The following is a 14,907-nucleotide window of genomic DNA, read 5'->3' on the forward strand; positions in this document are numbered from 1 at the left end:
ATAACAAAAGCCCAGGAATAACAGAAATATCGGCCGAAATGATAAAATCAGGAGGGAAAAGACTACAGAAAGAGATATATGACCTGATAAAAAGAATATGGGAAGTAGAAAAATGCCAGAAGAGTGGACCATAGCAAGAATATGCCCTATACATAAAAAAGGTGATAGAATGCGATGCGAAAACTACAGAGGCATCGCACTATTAGAAATAGTTTACAAAATCTTGGCACAAAGTATAAGAAAAAGGCTAAGTCATTATTCGGAAAAAATACTGGGGGAATACCAGGCAGGTTTTAGAAACAACAGATCAACGACTGACCAAATATTTGCCTTAAAAGAAATACAGACTACCTGTTACGAACATAAAACAGTACTATATGCTTTGTTCATAGACTTTAAGCAGGCTTACGACACAGTAAATAGACAGCAGATGTACGAACTGATGAAAGAATTGGGGATACCAAGTAAAATTGTCAGGATGATAAAGATGACGATGGAAAACACAACAAACGAAATAGCTTGGAAAGGGTATACATCCAAAAAGTTTGAAACCAAGGAAGGATTACGACAAGGAGACCCACTATCAACAATGGCATTCAATCTAACATTGGAAGGAATAATCAGGAAAAGCAGAATACACATGCAAGAAACGATATTTAAAAACGGCCACCAATGCATAGCATTTGCAGATGATCTGACGCTATTAGCAACAAGCAAAAAAGAACTACAAAAGCTAATGAAAAACATAATAACAGAAGCCAAAAAATTCGGACTTAAAATAAATGAAGAAAAGACAAAATATATGATAATGGGAGAGATCCAAAAAGAAAAAGAGAATAACATCATAGTACAAATAGATGGAGAAAAAACATACTCGTTTAAAAGAGCCAAAGAAATTATTTACCTGGGAGCCAAAATAGATGAAAATGGTCATGAAGAAGGGGAGATAAAGGCAAGAATAGCTAAAGGAAATAAAAAATATGGAGCATTACGCACATTATTGAAATCCAAATACGTATCAAGAAAAACAAAAATAAGAATTTATAAGCCTGTTATCAGACCCACAGTAACATACGCAAGCGAAACATGGGTGCTCAAAAAGTCAGAAACAGACCTGTTAGAAAGATGGGAGAGAAAAATGCAAAGAGCAATATATGGAGGTGTGAAAATAGAAGGTCAGTGGAGAAGAAGAACCAATAAAGAATGGGAAGAACTATATCAAGAGCCAACGATTACGACGACGATCAAAGCACAGAGAATACGATACTTGGGGCACATAGAGAGAATGGGAAGTAAACGAATGCCAAAAATGGTACTTTCACGAAGACCAATACAAAAGAGGAGGAAAGGCAGGCCAAGGAAAAGATGGAAGGACAGTGTATATGAAGACTTGAAGAAAAGTAACATTGAGAGGTGGAAAGAACTAGCATTGGACAGAAGGAGATGGAGAGAGGTTGTGAAGGAGTGTATAAAAAGACTGAAGTGTATTTAAATAAAATTTATAAGTTATGTAAGTCATATTAAGTTATTTACTATATTATTTATGTAATCAGAAATGTAAACATTTTAGCCCTAGGCCTACAAGGCCTGTTGCGCTTAATAAATAAATATTAAAGTGCATACTTCAATAGAAAGCCCTGTGATGGTCACATGGCAACCAGGATAATGCCCTAAGGTAATGTATAGAGATTTCCCAACACGTGGGATCAAAATTGAGTTGATTACATTTCAATGACTTAATGGCAACTGAACTTAAAAAGAGATACCAAAAATGCATAGAAGAACATGGAAAAAGAGAAAAAAGTACCAAAATATAAAAGAAAGATAGAAAAATTATAAATATAGTCTATTAGTAGCTGCAAGTGTCAGCTGTGGAGTCATAAAAATATGTAATAACTCCAAAAAAATGTACGGCATGGTGGTCAAAAGACAAAAGAAAAAATAGTAAATGAAAAGATACAACTATGGAAAAAATACCTATCAAACAGAAAGCAAGAAAGCTATGACAGGTACAAAGAGAAAAGAACAGACGTTAAACAGATGGTTAAAAATAATAAAGACAAAACGTGCGTAGAATTTGGAAATAAATTAACAACAGCATTCGGTGAAAACCAGATATTGTTCTATAACACACTTAAGAGCATGAGAAAACCAAAACCAAATACATTGAAAAACGTGAAGAATAATGAAGAATAAGAATGGAACCATCCTTACAGAAGAAAATCAGATTATGGAGAGGTGGAGAGAATATCTTGAAGAACTCCAGGAAGTGGAATAAGTAGAAGTAAATAAGATAGAACAAAACAAAAATCAACACACCCCACAAGAGCAACAGGAACAGATAGGAAATATAACATAAAAATAATTGACAAAAGCAATCAACAAAACCAAGATGGGCAAAGTATCAAGACGTGACGATATAACTACAGAAATGGTCAAACACATGAATGAAGTAAGACAACAAGAACTACTAAACATCATGTATCATATGCTACAATACTGGAAAACAGGCTAAAAGAAAAACTAGAAATAAATTTTGAGGAGAGCCAGAGTGGTTTCAGAAAAGAAAGTGGGAAGAACGATCAGATTTTCATAATGAGACAACTAGTAGAAAAGGCTCTTAAAACAGAAAAAGAAGTAAATGCATGTGTCATAGATATGGAAAAAGCTTTCGACAGAATCAAAAGAGAAGATATTTGGGAAAATCCTAGAGAAGAGAAAAATTTAACAAGATCTAATAGGATGCACCCAGAGTTTATACGAGAAAACGAAAAACTATGCAAGGACAAAAAAATGAAAAATCAAAGATATTCGAAAGCAACATTGGATTAAAATAGGGCTCTGTCCTGAGCCCACTACTCTTTAACCTAGTACTAGATGTAATAAAAAAATGCAAACACAAATGGATAAAATATAATCTAGGTTATTGAAAATTGAGTCTGATACAAATTACAGAACTATGCTACGCAGACGACTTAATGATCATTTGGGAGCCAGAAAAACAATTACAAGAAAATATAAATATACTGTATGAAGAGCTAAAAATCAGAAACTGAAAATAAACAAAGAAAAATCAAAAAACAATGATAATTGAAAGACTAATAAAAGAAAAATATAAAATAGAAGTAGATAGTAAGCAACTTGAACAGATAGACAGATATAAGTATTTGGGGATAATCATAAGACCTCATAATGACCCCTTTATTGGGGATAAAAATCTAAAGACGTCCTGTTTGACGAAGGAAATAGATATGTGTGCGACTAGTAAAAATAGTGTATTGGAAACTAGTGATGAAACAACTCAGGAAACAGATGATTTGCAGTCCAAGAAAATGGAGATAAAGCATTTTAATTTGCAGTCAAATAAGTACAATTTAAATAATATCTGGGTATATATTGAAAAAATTGGTGATTTAGGTAATTTATCAAGATTACACCCTATGACTTTAGGGGACATATTATTTAAAAAGTTAAACTTACTAACATGCAGGAAATAAAAAGTGTTAAGAAAAATAGAATTAAAGTCTTATTAAATTCTTGTTTAGATGCTAATAACTTAGTTAATAATAAGTCATTAAAAAAACATAATTTACGAGCTTACATACCAAATCACTTGTTAGAAGTGAAAGGGTTGGTTAAGGAGGTGGATACGACGTTTGATGTTGATTATCTTTTAGAAAATATTGAATGTACGTCAGAAGTTTTAAATATATATAGAACAAAACGTAGGATTCAAAAAGAAAGTACAACATAATATGTAGATAAGAAAACTGTAGTTATTACAAAAATACTAAGTTTTCACTCTAATAGCATATAAAACAACATAATGCTATTCTACATCCCACCAGAATGAAGACAATGGGAACCTTCTCTGGTTACACCTCCGAGGCTTCTACAATTTGCAAGCCATACGGATACTGAGACAAAGGAAGATGAGGGAATTCTACAATTTACAATTCACGCCCATCTGCTCAGCGCAGATGGGCGCGTTCCAACGAGAATGGTTCCCTTCATACTCGACACAGAGTAAATGTCAATCAAAAATGAATAACCATTTTCAATTTCGTTGCAAAACGAAAACACAGTCGAACCATATTCTAGTCCAATCAGAGAGTGCTACAAGCATCCCTACCGGTTTCGAAACTTAGAAGTCTCTCATCAGGAGGCACATATGCTGCTCTCCCCGATACAACCAAAACAAACCCCAGCGTGCAGTCCCGGATTGCAACGAACGAAATGGCATAGATGCCCTAGGGGCAACTGCTAGCAAAAAGACTAAGTTTTCACTGAGACTAAGTTTTCACTAGGGCATCTATGCCATTTCATTCGTTGCAATCCGTGACTGCACGCCGGGGTTTGTTTTGGTTGGACCAGAGAGAGCAGCATATGTGCCTCCTGATGAGAGACTAATACGTTTCGAAACCGGTAGAGGTACTTGCTGCACCCTCTGATTGGACTAGGATATGATGCGGCTGTATTTTCGTTTTGCAACGAAAATGAAAATGGTGATTCATTTTTGATTTACAATTACTCTGATTGGACTACGAAGGGAACCATTCTCGCTGGAACTTTACCGCGCTGAGCAGATGGGACGTGAATTATAAATTGTAAAATTCCCTCATCTTCCTTAGTCTCAGCATCCGTTATGGCTTGCAAATTGTAGAAGCCTCGGAGATGTAACCAGAGAAGGTTCCCATTGTTTTCAGTCTGGTGGGATGTATAATAACATTATGTTGTTTTATATGTCATTGGATTGAAAACTTAGTCTTTTGTAGCAGTTGCCGCTAGGGCATCTATGCCATTTCGTTCGTTGGAATCCGTGACTGCACGCCGGGGTTTGTTTTGGTTGGATCAGAGAGAGCAGCATATGTGCCTCCTGATGAGAGACTAATAAGTTTAGAAACCGGTAGAAGTGCTTGCTGCACTCTCTGATTGGACTAGAATATGATGCGGCTGTATTTTCGTTTTGCAACGAAAATGAAAATGGTTATTCATTTTTGATTTACATTTACTCTGATTGGAGTACGAAGGGAACCATTCTCGTTATAACTTTACCGCGCTGAGCAGATGGGACGTGAATTATAAATTGTAAAATTCCCTCATCTTCTTTAGTCTCAGCATCCGTTATGGCTTGCAAATTGTAGAAGCCTCGGAGGTGTAACCAGAGAAGGTTCCCATTGTTTTCAGTCTGGTGGGATGTATAATAACATTATGTTGTTTTATATGTCATTGGATTGAAAACTTAGTCTTTTGTAGCAGTTGCCGCTAGGGCATCTATGCCATTTCGTTCGTTGGAATGCGTGACTGCACGCCGGGGTTTGTTTTGGTTGGATCAGAGAGAGCAGCATATGTGCCTCCTGATGAGAGACTAATAAGTTTCGAAACCGGTAGAGGTGCTTGCTGCACTCTCTGATTGGACTAGAATATGATGCGGCTGTATTTTCGTTTTGCAACGAAAATGAAACTGGTTATTCATTTTTGATTTGAATTATTTATTAAAAAAAATTAAAAAAGATACGCAACAGCCGTGTTAGAACTAGGGAACTCTCGATCTGCAGTCTAATGCCACTGACCCACCATCAATTTGTAGATACCGATTTATTAACGTACTTTAAAATATCATTGCATTAGTTACATTTTTAAAATAGTTTTAAATAAAAAAAATTGATTTATCCATACAGGGTGATTGATTAGTGAGGTACAGCTCCGTAGATCCGTTATAGTAATAGATAGCAATAAAAGTTAATAACAAAAATTGTAACCAACTTTGATTACAGATTGATAATCAGTAATTTTAAGTTGTCAGTTTTAGACAATTCAGTCATGGCTTGCCTAAAATTTGAATAGATTTAGACCCGTAATTAATAATTTGCTCTGAAAAATGAAAATACCTCGAAAACTAATAAATTTAGACATAGGGAATGTTATATAAAAATTAAAGTACGGTAATGGTACTTTTTGATAGTGATATAAAATACAGGGTGTTTCATTTCAAATTACTGAGAAAAAAATGTACATGCGTTTTGACTCACCCTGTATTCAATATAAAGAAAATTAGCAATATCAATTATTTATGAAAGTTTTGACAATAAATAAAAACATATGGCATTAATAAACCATTGCCGTTGTGCTAATTTTTATTTATACAGGGAGTTAAACTTGTTACGATTTTCATACAAAATTGGTTATAACTTTGTAAATACCCTGTATACCATACTAAACCTTTATATTTTTGTAATGGAGAAGTTAAGAAGATTTTGAATATAAAATAAAGTACACGGTGTTCCATTTAAAAAAACATAACTTTGATCTGTGGCTATGTTATCGAACACCCTGTAACATTCTAATAGTTTTGTAATGTGAAGTTCAAAGTTAGCTACATTTTTTGTTATTAACTTTTATGGCTATCAATTACTATAATCGATCTACGGACCTTTACCCCACTAATCAATCACCCTGTATAATAGCAGTTAAATATTTCATTGTTAGCTAGTTCTAAGCTATTCTGAAAATTTCAGGTACCTAGGTAGCCTAGAACTATTTTTAAAATGGGATTACAAAATTTGCGGAGACGACAACAACCAAGCCAAGTATATAAAAACGTTTTAAAATAGTATTTTTTACTTGTATTTTTGAACCTAGAAAATCGTCATTTTTAGATTTTTTTCAGTTTTAAATTGTTTATAACTCGGAAACGATTAATTTAAGAGGAAAATTACAAAAGACCTATTTTGTTCCCAATGATCCAAAGAATCTAAAATAATGTCTAGCCGGGCCGAAAAAATTAATTTTTATAATTTGTTTAAAAATTGTTTTTTTTTAATAAATGTAGCAATCATTCCGAAATTATGACATTTGGGTATAGGGAGTACAACATGAAAAATAATTATTATTTCTTAAAGATTTGAATACGCAAAAAATATACAGGGTGTTCCATTTGAAATAAGAAAATTTATTAGATTCCCAGTTGAAGAACAGTTGACAACAATGTAATTACCACTATAATATAGGCCGCGTTAGAAGACCCTTACACACTAAAATCTATAAAAATCGGTCTAGCGGTTTCCGAGAAATTACCGTGTTACCAGACTTTTTCGCAACCCTGCATGTGTGGAAAAGTTACACCAATTTGAATTTTTTTTTCTGTTTCAAGAAGGGGTCAGGGCCAAGTCAGAAGCGGTGTAGTTTGTGACAGCTTGTGACTTTCGATCACTCACAATATAGCAATAGCACTGTGTAGGTACTTCTTCTTGATGTGCCTATCCGTGACAAATGTTGGCGATCATAATTTAAATCTTCACTTTATCTGCAGCAATGCGTAAAAGCTGCACAAATGTTGTGTTGAACCAGGTTCTGAGCTTCTTTAACCAGGATGTTCTTCTTCTTCCTGGACCTCGCTTTCTAAATATTTTTTCTTGCAGGATGTCTTGTAGGAGGGCATATCTGGATTCATTTCGCATAATGTGTCCAAAGTATTCTAACTTTCGAGATTTGATGGTGGTTAGTACCTGTCGGTTCTTCGCCATTATTCTAAGGAGCTACTCATTTGTGACCCGATCAGTCCATGGGACTTTAACAATTCTCCGATATAGCCACATCTCAAACGCTTCCAATTTTCGGCACATATCTTCGTTCAAGGTCCACGATTCAACACCATAAAAAAGAACAAAGAAGACGTAGCATCTCATCATTCTCACTTTTATACCAAGAGAAAGGTTGTGGCTCTTAAAAAAGGCCATACGGTTAAAGGTTGATCTAGCTTTTCCGATGCGCGCTCTTATCTCTTGGTTGTTAGTCTGTTCTTCATTTATTATGATACCGATGCCGAGGTAGTTGTAGTGCCTCACTGTTTCTACAGGGGTTTGGTTGATGTAGAGTTGACCTTTTGTTATCTTTTTCTTGCTACTGATCATAAGCTTTTTTCTTCTTTACGTTTATATTGAGTCCATATTGTTAACTGTAATGCGTGATTTTGTCATGAGGACTTGTAAGTCTTCTAGGTTGTCCGCAAATATTATGGTGTCATCTGCATACCGGATGTTATTTAGCCGGTACCCGTTTAGTAGAGTACCTTTTTCAGTCTCGTGCAAAGGTTCGATAAATATTTTGTCAGAGTAAATATTGAAAATTAGGGGTGACAAAATGAAGCCTTGCCTCACACTACGCATGATATTCACATATTCGGTGTGTTCACCGTCCACTCTGAGGTTTGCAGTCTGATTCCAGTAGAAGTTATTTTCAGATCTTGGTTGTTACTTCCTGCTTCTTTTAGTATTTGCATCATCTTGGCGTGCTGCATTCAATCAAACGCTTTCTCATAATCAACCAGACATGCATATACGAGTACGTCGCAATTGACGTCCCTGCATCTCCGGAATAAGACTTGTATTGAAAACAAAACCTCTCTCGTGCCAACAGCATTTATGAACGCGAACTGGTTGGGTGAAATTTGACTTTCAACCAGAGGTGTAACCAGGATGATCCTAAGGGGGAGGGTTACATCTACTTGAAGGTCTTTGGGATGTATGGAATAATAATGGTGTTAGCATATAGAGCTCAAAGTACATCCAAAAGGGGGGGTCATAACGCCCAAAACCACCCCCTGGTTACGCCTATGCTTTCAACAGTAGGGAGCATAATTGTTTTGGTGAATGTATCTCAAATTCAAAGAGAGATAGGTAAACTGTAAATATACCAAATCGATAGCGCTTGAGTTTAGCTATCAAATGGTGTCTAAGTCGTCAGGATCGGACATACACAGGGCTCCTTACTCCTCAGTATAGTCGAAAAATTGAAAACTTTAATCAAAAAGGAATAACCATTTTGGTTTGAAATTAAAAATGATTATTCATTTTTGATTTTCCATTTTTGATTTTATCATTTTTCATTTTTTATTTTTGATTTTTTTAATTTTTTATTTTTTTCATTTTTGATTTCCCTGTTTACTCTTATTGGAGTATGAAGTGAACCATTCTCGTTGGAACTTTACCGCGCTGAGCAGACGGGACGTGAATTATAAATTGTAAAATTCCCTCATCTTCCTTAGTCTCAGCATCCGTTATGGCTTGCAAATTGTAGAAGCCTCGAAGGTGTAACCAGAGAAGATTCCCATTGTTTTCAGTCTGGTGGGATGTATAATAACATTATGTTGTTTTATATGCCATTAGCTTGAAAACTTAAACTTTGAAAATTTTGGTTTTTCGACAATTACTCAAAATTTCAACCTACGAATTACGCCAATAAATGAGCGTTTGTAGCAGCACTCCTGACGCGACTAACAATGTTCACAAACCTGAACAAGTGAAGACAAACTCTTGCGAAAAAAGATATAAGGGTACCCCCCGTTAAGATAGGCAAAATGCCCTCACTCCCAGAATTCAATTTTTTTAAATTTTTTTACGTTCTATGCAATTAAAAAATGAGATAACGTGGATTTTTAGCTCGCCACCCCCCTTACCCCTCCCCCCACAGCCAAAAAGGTAGATTTTTAGATTTAATTTTTTTTTAGTTGGGTTGCAATTGATCTAAAAATTTCAAAAAATTCACACATGCATCTGAGACTTCTACAAAACACGTCCATTTTTTATGGACCCGTAGGTCGAGTGTACATAACCTCAAAAATTTTTTTAACTTTTTTAAAGCTTATAACTTTTTCTTGGAGGGGGCTGCAGGTCCAATTTTTTTGCATTTTGTGTATTTTATCAAAAGCTATCTCTCTGATTTTTTTCAGATTTTTCCGTTAGGTGCGCCATCTTGAAAAATCCGGAAAACTGTTTTTTAGGGGGTTTTTGGGGATTTTCTCCATTTTATAGACTGCAACATAGATCAACTCAAGGTTTTGTTAATAGATTATGCATAATTTGAAATAACTGAGTATTTTAGGACTATCAAAAATTGGGCAAAACACGATTAAACCCCCCCCCCCAAAACCATGTTTTTTTAAGTTATAGAAGGGTTTTTGCCGGCTTAATGATATTTTTTGAGATCGATACAGCCTAATAATTTTTTTTCATTTTTTTTACTTTATATGTGATTAAAAAATAAGACTCATCGCATTTTTAGCCCACCACCCTCTCCCCCTACCTCCACAAAAACGTCAATTCTTCTATTTTTTTTTATTTAGTTAAGTTGCAATTAATTTAAAAATTTTATGAGGCTTCTACAAAACATATATATTTTTATAGACCCGTAGGTCAAGTGTACACATAACCTCAAAATTCCTTTTTTATTTTTTTAAAACGTATTTTTGACTTGGATCGATACTTGTTTTATCGATATTTTTTTAAAATGTCCATTGAATTATACATCTCTCTCGTAGACGGCCGCCTCAATACGTGCTTAGCGCTCATTTTTTATTTTTAAAATTAATAGTTAGTAATAAATTAATGACAAAAATTTCTTCAGACTCTTGTAGGGGGGCTTTAAACTTTGATTTGGTCACTTCCTGACTTTCCTAATAATACTTTTTAATCGAGTTATTAAGCCTTGAAAATGGACATTTTCGCGTTTTTCAAATTTTAAATCGCGTGTAACTCGACAACAGTCAATTTTAGAGCGAGATCAAAAGATACCTTTTTTGTTCAGGTTGATCCAGAGAATCTAAAACAGATTTGACCGAAGTGAAAAAATTGATTTTTTGAATTCGTTTAAAAAATTGTTTAAACAATTTTCCGACCGCAGCACCTTGTGAATTTGTTTAAAGGACCTGTTTTTGAGTAAGTTTATGCAAAAAAACGAATCGGAATAATTTACCTAACGGGGACAAGCATACATCGTGGACTATTTGCATTATGAGCCAAATGTAGATGGTTTGGAAAACATTAAACGATAGATATCTATGTTTTGTATATCTTGTAGATGCGAGTTGCGCAAACGGCAACATAACCATAGGCTGTTCTGTTGTTCGCATGTAGCTGCCATAATATAATATGTATGGCATGGAAGATATTATACAAAAATAATCAAGCCAGCAGAATATCTTGCAAAACTCTTTGACAATACAGATGTTATACCTGTAATATACGAAGACAGCGATGAAGACTTTAGAACTGTTAAGTGTAGTACCAACGAATGTAACTCTCCGAATACTCTATGAATATACCTATACGGAGCTATATATTCTTTGGTAGGTAATACTTTACTCATTCTTTTTATGGTGTTTTATGTGACAGTAAACGTGAAGCAAAATGACATTATACGCAGAGATACATATAGGTTATGTAGATGGTACAAGCACATGTTTGAATAATTAGAATATGTATAATGTAAGGTAATATTAGGGTACCTACTGAATACAAACTAATGAACAAAGAACAAAATGTTTTGATTTACAAAACTACAAGAAGTATGATATATTAAAATGTACTTTTTGTAATTTATAATTTAATAATTATTAGCTATTCTAAATGGAAAATAAGCCAAAATTTAACTAACAAATGATTAACGTTTCGACATCCACCACAGATGTCGTTGTCAAAATACAAAATATTAATAAATTAAACAAAAATGTTGCTTGCTAAAAAAATCTTATCTTAAAAATATCTAATAATTTAATTTAATCTGACTTATTTATATAGATCGCCCCAAACCCTTTTTTCAGTGTGTCACAGATTATCGAATTCTCTCTAACGCATTACAGATGGAAAATAAAATAATTTTTTAGTTAAATTGTGGCTTATTTTCCATTAAGAATAGTTAATTACAAAAATGCCACAAAGAAGTAGCTTTAAAACAACATTTGCGATTTAATTGCAAAGCCAACTTAAAAAAAATAAAATCGAAAAATTTACGTTTTTGGCTGTGGGGGAGGGGTAATAGGGGAAGTGGGCTAAAATTGCGGCGAGTCCTAAATTTTTAATCACATAGAACGTAAAAAAATTTAAAAAAATATTCAGCAAATCAGATATTACAAATTATAAGAATAATTCAATTTCAAAAAATATGATTAGACCCGCAAAAACCCTTACAAAACTTTAACTAAATAAAAAATAAAAGAATTGACGTTTTTGTGGGGGCAGGGGGAGGGGGTGGTGGGCTAAAAATGCTATGAGTCTTATTTTTTAATCACATATAACGTAAAAAAATGAAAAAAAAATATTAAGGTTGTATCGATCTCAAAAAATATCATTAAGCCCGCAAACACCTTATATAACTTAGAAAAACATGGTTTTTGGGGGGTTTAATCGTGTTTTGCCCAATTTTTGATAGTCCTAAAATACTCAGTTATTTCAAATTATGCATAATCTATTAACAAAACCTTGAGTTGATCTATGCTGCAGTCTATAAAATGGAGAAAATCCCCAAAAACCCCATAAAAAAACAAGTTTCCGGATTTTTCAAGATGGCGCAACTTACGGAAAAATCTGAAAAAAATCAGAGAGATAGCTTTTGATAAAATACACAAAATGCAAAAAAATTGGACCTGCAGCCCCCTCCAAGAAAAAGTTATAAGCTTTAAAAAAGTTAAAAAAAATTTTGAGGTATGTACACTCGACCTACGGGTTCATAAAAAATGAACATGTTTTGTAAAAGTCTCCGATGCATGTGTTAATTTTTTGAAATTTTTAAAACAATTGCAACCCAACTAAAAAAAATTAAATCTAAAAATCTACCTTTTTGGCTGTGGGGGGAGGGGTAAGGGGGTTGGCGAGCTAAAAATCTGCGTTATCTCATTTTTTAATTGCATAGAACGCAAAAAAATTAAAAAAAATTAAAAAAATTGAATTCTGGGAGTGAGGGCATTTTGCCTATCTTAACGGGGGGTACCCTTTTAAGGTAGGTCAAAAATAGAGCAATTTGATCCTTTTAGATAGGTAGTTAAAAAGAAATTAGAACAGTGAGTGGATGTGACAGCAATGAGAATTAGAAAAAAGGATTAAGCTAAGAATAACTATATTAAGGAAAGTCTAGTGCTGGCATCAATTGATGTCAAAATGAGAAACCATACGTTAAGATAGTTTGAGCATGTTAAACGTTGAGATCTTTTTAACAAAATATGAAACATTACTGATTTGTAAGTTTCTGGGAGGAGTAGGAGACGAAGACAAAATAAGACCTGTAGAAATGCTAAGGTCGGAAAAGGGGATTGATATTGGTATGACACAAGATAGGAACTTATGGAGAAATGTATAGGGACACAGGCATAAATAAAACAATGTTTTGAAATATTGTAGCCGTAGTCATGATACTGTTGTATTTCTAAGCGGGTTTAGGGATTAACTGAACTAAACGTGGCTTGACAACTAATACCCGCTTTACATCAACAATAAATTGAACAAGAAATTGACCAACTTCTTCAAGGTCAAATTTGACTAATATACAAAACACAATTCTACATCCAATTTTGCCGTGAATAAAAAGAAAATAAAGAAATTTGACAAAATAAAACATATCCAACTGTTCTCTTTCATCAAATTCCTTCATTTTCTTTTACAAACCATACATTTTGTACACGTCAAATTTGGCCTTGAATAACTTTGTCAATTTCTTGTTCAATTTATTGTTGATGTAAAGTGGACTTTAGTTATATTCACTAATTACAAAAAAACCCACTAAAGGTATTCGATAGTAGGTACTAGTATTATAACCGCGTAACCAGTTAAACTCAGTTAAACTAACTTCAAAGTTCAAAGGCTGGCAGCAAGCGTCTTAAATAACCAAACATCTGTTCTAGAATTTAGCTTACTATTCGATAACGCGGAACACTAAAGGAAAATCACCGACAAAAGAACACGCGAAGTTTGTAAACACCTTACTAGTACGGCTTCCAGAATTTCTAGAAGTGAATGATTCATAACAATACCAAAACCAAGAAAACTACAGTACGAGATACTATTAGTACATTCATATAACTACTAATATCACGACACCTGGTGGTTAGTCTAGTCGCAACATAAGGTTGCGACTGGTTGTATTCTAGGTTTTTTGGGTCGCTGAATCCAATGGAGGTGGTCTGGAAGCCCAAGTATGGTGCGTTTAATTGTTATTAACAAATTAGGGTAAAATGAGGTATTTTTCAGGAATTATTAGATGCCCTATAACTGTAAATAAATTGATAGTGTTAAGGTCTTCTCTGGTGTATTTTTGGTCGCTGAATCGAATGCGACTAGTCGCGATTGCTCAAAATATGTTTTTATTTTGTTAATAACAAAATAGTTGTTTATTTTCCGAAAAGCTCGAAATATTGCGCTATCTACAGCAAGTTTGTAGCCTTTTTCATAGTATTTGTATACGCTAAATCGATTGCCACTAGTCGTGATAGCTTAAACCACGTTCCGACTTGTTATTAATAAATTATTGCAAAAATAACGGTTTATAGTACGTTTACTCACGGTTTTGGCTCTAAATTTTAAAAAACCACTTGTATTGCCATGAAATTTGGTATACACGTCGCTAACATGTCAAAAAAAAACAAGTGATATTGTGCCGATGTGTGATTTTACCCTGAGGGTGACGTAACCTATTTTCGGGGTTGAAAAAAGATACGTTAAAAATAAGTCCGGAAGAGGATAAACTGATTAATGCTAAGCAACTTTTATTCTCTATAATATATAATAGAGTTTTTTCATTAAGTCAATACTTTTCGAGTTATTTGCGCGTGAATATATTTATTTTTCAACAAAAAAAACACGGTTTTAGTGGTTTTATAAGCAATTTCGAACCAATGAAACTTACAGGTGGTAAAAATGGGGTACTTAAGGTTTAAATTAGGATTTAAAACACATCTGTAACTTTTAAGGTCTGGAAATAAGCCAAATACCATTGTTATAGTAGTAACTATTTATTAATATAACTTAAAGTTAAAAAAAGTAAACGATTTTCTTATCATATAAAAAAACAAAAAATAATGTAAAGTACCCCATTATGCCCGTCATATAGGGTAAAATGGGGTACCAAATTAAAACCAAG

The sequence above is a fragment of the Diabrotica virgifera genome, chromosome 4, assembly GCF_917563875.1.
Source record: "Diabrotica virgifera virgifera chromosome 4, PGI_DIABVI_V3a".
Taxonomy (NCBI): domain Eukaryota; kingdom Metazoa; phylum Arthropoda; class Insecta; order Coleoptera; family Chrysomelidae; genus Diabrotica; species Diabrotica virgifera.